The 5,101-nt window shown below is 47.8% G+C and overlaps 1 long non-coding RNA gene across 1 annotated transcript; it reads left to right on the top strand.

The window, feature by feature from the left end:
* Positions 1-878: 878 nt before the first annotated feature.
* Positions 879-2,999, top strand: LOC144328654 (uncharacterized). Its single transcript, XR_013393844.1, has 2 exons — positions 879-1,589; positions 2,031-2,999. It is a non-coding gene; the product is annotated as an uncharacterized LOC144328654 (long non-coding RNA).
* Positions 3,000-5,101: the final 2,102 nt, after the last annotated feature.

Consider the following 5,101-nt stretch of genomic DNA (forward strand, 5'->3'; position numbering starts at 1 on the left):
TTATGGCCATCTCCCCTCTTGTGGTTTCTAGCAACTGGGATTCAGAAGCATGGCAGCCTCCAGCTATTCCATAACAAGAATAATACCGTATTTTTCGCTCTGTAAGATGCACTTTTCCCCTCCTAAAAAGTAAGGGGAAATGTGTGTGTGTGTCTTATGGAGCGAATGCAGGCTGCGCAGCTATCGCTGAAGCCAGAACAGCAAGAGGGATTGCTGGGATTCAGAATATTTTTTTTCTTGTTATCCTCCTCCAAATACGAGGTGCGTCTTATGGTCTGATGCGTCTTATAGAGCGAAAAATACGGCAAATAGCAGATTTTGTCCTTCCCATCACTTGAGAGACATGTCACTTCTGAGATGCCCTTTTTTTCCTATGAAAGGGGCTGACACAAATTCTGCTGAGGTTGTTGCTATCAAATTTAAGCTAGCATCATCAATGCATGCAATGTTCAGCTTGTGCAATGGGACATCCCCCTCAAAACTGACTCTGGGGGAGTCGGAATAAGCCCTGGAACAGCACGCATAGGGATGGCTCTGTCTGGTGAGCTGAAATGCTTGTGGAGGCAGAACGTTGATCACAGCGTGACATTGAATCCCACCCTATAAACCTGCATTTCTGGCATGTTGGAGGCAGCAGAATACTTAAGCAATGACTTTGTGCTCCATTTGAGGTACGCAACAATGACCTTCTGAGGAAGGAGGTACTTTGCAATAGCATGGCATTAAGAGAGACATTTTCCTCTTTTGCGGCCAGAGAATGACTCAGCAGTCTCACTGAAAATCCAAGTAAACATGCTTAAAATTATGCTGGGAGGCCCCTAATTGTCTTTGATTTGCTACTTCTTAAAAGGCAAGGGCTCTACCTGTGCCTACTGATGACAGGTAGAAATCAACAGCTGGAGAAATCTCTCGGCTTGGAGATGTCAGCTCTGGAGCAAGAGCTTCCTCTGATTTCTGCCTGCAATGATTTCTACAAAAATAAAACCCAGTTCAGCACCTGTTTCTTGTTTGTACTGCACATGGGAGCAAAAAGCAATGCCAAGCCTAAGAAAAGAACAGGCAGCACATCTAAATCTTCATTTCTCTGAATTTCCCTGAACAAGGAACAGTAGCGTCTGAATAGGACTGCCTGGTCGTGAGCATCCTAGACCCTGAGATTCCAGGACCCAAACCTTAGACTTAGGGGAAGCTTCTGCTGATGTCATTGGGGCATCCCCTGGTGATGTCACAGGGCTGGGTCCTGGTGATTCTCCCTCTTACCACTGAGCCCTGGAGATGGAGGTTAATTGGGAGAGGGGAAGGGGGCAGACCCCAGAGAGTTTATGTGAGAATTATCCTGCCAGGCTGCAGCTTGCAAACTGCACTCATAGTCTTCTTAATATAAATAAATAAAAATAAAGGCGTACTTGCTCACCTGGAGATTCAAACCCACCCCTTCTCCCCTGTAGGGAGGTCCAAAAATTGTACGACAAATAAATGTTTCTCTTCTTTACTACCCTGTTGCTCTTTTGCTCCGACTTCCAGTTCCTTTTAGGGGCTTCTGTTTTTGTTGCATTCTTGTTTGCAGCCTATTGCAGAAACTAAGGAAGGTGGTAAACTAAAAGCTCTGGTTTTCCCAGTAGTGATGTATGGAAGTGAGAGCTGGACCATAAAGAAGGCTGATCGCCGAAGAATGGATGCTTTTGAATTCTGGTGCTGGAGGAGACTCTTGAGAGTCCCGTGGACTGCAAGAAGAAGGAAATCAGCCCTGAGTGCTCACTGGAAGGACAGATCCTGAAGCTGAGGCTCCAAGGCTTTGGCCACCTCAGGAGAAGAGAAGACTCCCTGGAAAAGACCCTGATGTTGGGGAAGATGGAGGGCACAAGGAGAAGGGGATGACGGAGGACGAGATGGTGGGACAGTGTTCTCGAAGATGCAAGCATGAGTTTGACCAAACTGCGGGAGGCAGTGGAAGACAGAAGTGCCTGGCGTGCTCTGATCCATGGGGTCACGAAGAGGAGGACACGACTAAACAACAACAACAAAGGAAGGCGGATTTGAATTCCTCTCCCTTTTCAGGTAACACAGATAAAAGTAAAAGGAGGCAATACAAAGGACTCAGCCCTAAGCCCTCCACTGAACAAGGCGGCTTAGACCCTTTCCATTCATCACATGGAAAAGAGCTAGGAGCCAGGCTTTGTGACAGCTGGAAATCTGGAAGAGAAAGCACACACATCTGGCCGGGTGGGTGATGGCAAATGGTTGCCTGACTGAATTTGTGAAGCTGAAGGTTGGAAAATCCAGGGCAGGTCAAAGGAGGCATTTCTTCATCCCTTTATGTGGAACATTTTAGAGAGTTGGGTATGTTTGGCCTGGGAAAAAGGAGTCTGAGAGGACATATGCTAGCTAGACGCCTTCAAATATCTGAAGGGCTGTTGTTATAGGAATTCTAAGGTGTCATATATATAAATCACATGTTCATAAATGTACAAGGCAAACACACATGCATAAGTATAATGTCTGAAACAGTACAGGAGAGCAATCCTGAAGGCATTTTGACTTTCCCAAATTGACCTCAAATACGGTATTTCCTTGCAAGGAGGAAGGAAATGGGAAAAGCTTTCCAGTTGTCTTTGGACCGTAGGAGCTTACACCTACCTTTTCAAATACAGTCTGGCAATTATCTGCTAAGCTGAGCAAACTATGAATATATATAAGAGATTCAGGAACTAAACTACTTACCATCTCAAAGGAATGGCCAGGGTGCCCAGGTATAAGCATTCAGTGACCATTAGCAGGTATCCTGGAAGACAGGTTTTCTGCTGTAGACCCGCCTCCTTCAGTGATGTATGTATGATGTTTTGGGTGGTGGTCTTGAGCTACAGGGGAGGCAATTTCAAAAAGTCTATGAAAGGGCTTGCACACCATTGTTCTAGGTTCCTCTCCTGCCGCCTGTGTGTGGTGAGTGAGGACCCTGTTGCAACAGTTTAATAAAGATCAGGCTTACTTGCTTCTCAATATTCTCTGGTTGGCCTCTGTTATTTTCTCCTACCGATAGAGAACCTATTTAAGGACTATACGAGCTCTTAGATACCCCATAAGGGAAAAGGAGCAGTATTTTTCTTATAACAGCTGTCATATGGAGGACGGAACAAGCTTGTTTTCTCCTGCTCTGTAAGGGAGAACCCAAATCCCCAGACTCAAGTTACAGGAAGGGAGATTTGATAGTAATAATAATAATAATAATTTATTATTTGTACCCCACCCATCTGGCTGAGTTTCCCCAGTCACTCTGGGTGGCTTCCAACAAAGATTAAAAATACATTAAAATGTCACACATTAAAAACTTCCCTGAACAGGGCTGCCTTCAGATGGCTTCTAGATGTCAGGTACTGTAGTTGTTTATTTCCTTGACATCTGATGGGAGGGTGTTCCACAGGGCGGGCGCCACTACCAAGAAGGCCCTCTGCCTGGTTCCCTGTAGCTTCACTTCTCGTAGGGAGGGAACCACCAGAAGACCCTCGGCGCTGGACCTCAGTGTCCTGGCAGAACGATGGGGGTGGAGACGCTCCTTCAGGTCTACTGGACCGAGGCTGTTTAGGGCTTCCAAGGTCAGCACCAACACTTTGAATTGTGCTCGGAAACCTACTGGGAGCCAATGTAGGTCTTTCAAGACCGGTGTTATGTGGTCTCGGCGGCCGCTCCCAGTCACCAGTCTAGCTGCCGCATTCTGGATTAATTGCAGTTTCCGGTCACCTTCAAAGGTAGCCCCACGTAGAGCGCATTGCAATACAGTGGTACCTCGGGTTACAGACGCTTCAGGTTACAGACTCCGCTAACCCAGAAATAGTACCTTGGGTTAAAAACTTTGCTTCAGGATGAGAACAGAAATCGTGCTGCGGCAGCGGGAGGCCCCATTAGCTAAAGTGGTGCTTCAGGTTAAGAACAGTTTTAGGTTAAGAACAGACCTCCGGAACGAATTAAGTTCTTAACCCGAGGTACCACTGTAGTCCAAGCGGGAGATAACTAGAATAAGAGCTGTTTGTCGAAAAGGTGGTGGCCTCTCCTTCCTTGGAAGTTGTTGTTTTAAAAGATATTTATTAAAGTTTTCAAATTTAATACAATAAAAAAAGAATCAAAAAGAAAAAAGCAAAAAAGTTTAAAAACACATAAAGTTCACAATGCTTATTTTTCAATAACATATTTCCCTGATACAGATGGGTAGCCGTGTTGGTCTGCCATAGTCAAAACAAAAAAAAATTCCTTCCAGTAGCACCTTAAAGACCAACTAAGTTAGTTCTTGGTATGAGCTTTCGTGTGCATGCACACTTCTTCAGATATCTGAAGAAGTGTGCATGCACACGAAAGCTCATACCAAGAACTAACTTAGTTGGTCTTTAAGGTGCTACTGGAAGGAATATTTCCCTGACCTCCTCATACCTCCCCTTCTTGTATTCCAATTCAAATTGTTAGTTCAGCAAATCCTTATCCTTAATTTTTAACCTATTTCTATACCCTTCCCCCCCCCCCCCCAATAGTTTTTAAGCAGAGGTTGGGCGGCCATCTGCCACAGATGCTTGAGCTGAGATTCCTGCATTGCAGGGGGTTGGACTAGATGACCCCTGGGGGTCCCTACAAGTCGGTGGGTCTATTCTCTGGCTCTTCCAGAGCAGGTGGGCCTAACTCAGCTGTTACAGCATCACACCTTTCGGACTACAACTCCCATCCGCCCCTGCGGCGCGAGGTGGGCCTGACTGGAGTGGCTGGTTGGGGAAAGGCTGCGGGCCTCACGACGCCGGAGGACTACAACTCCCGCTTTCCCTGGCCGTTGCCCACCCCGGCGGAGGCTTCTGGGAAAGCGAGTCCAACGTCGCTGGGGCGAGGTGGTCTTTTGTGCTGCCCCAGCGGCGCGGCGCCCCGCCCCCCGAGAGGGGCGATTGGCTGCTTCGGAGGGGCGTTCCCGGAGCCTTGTCCCGTCTCTGAGGAGAGCCGGCACGGGATTGGTCGGGAGAGGCTGCCCGTCCTACGTCGCGCCATTGACGGGCGGCGGGTCGCGAGGCCCCGTGGCTGTGATTGGCCGGGCGTGTGGGCGAGGGGGCGGGCGGAGGAGCCGGGCGGGGGG

Source organism: Podarcis muralis, chromosome 8 (assembly GCF_964188315.1).
Source record: "Podarcis muralis chromosome 8, rPodMur119.hap1.1, whole genome shotgun sequence".
NCBI lineage: Eukaryota > Metazoa > Chordata > Lepidosauria > Squamata > Lacertidae > Podarcis > Podarcis muralis.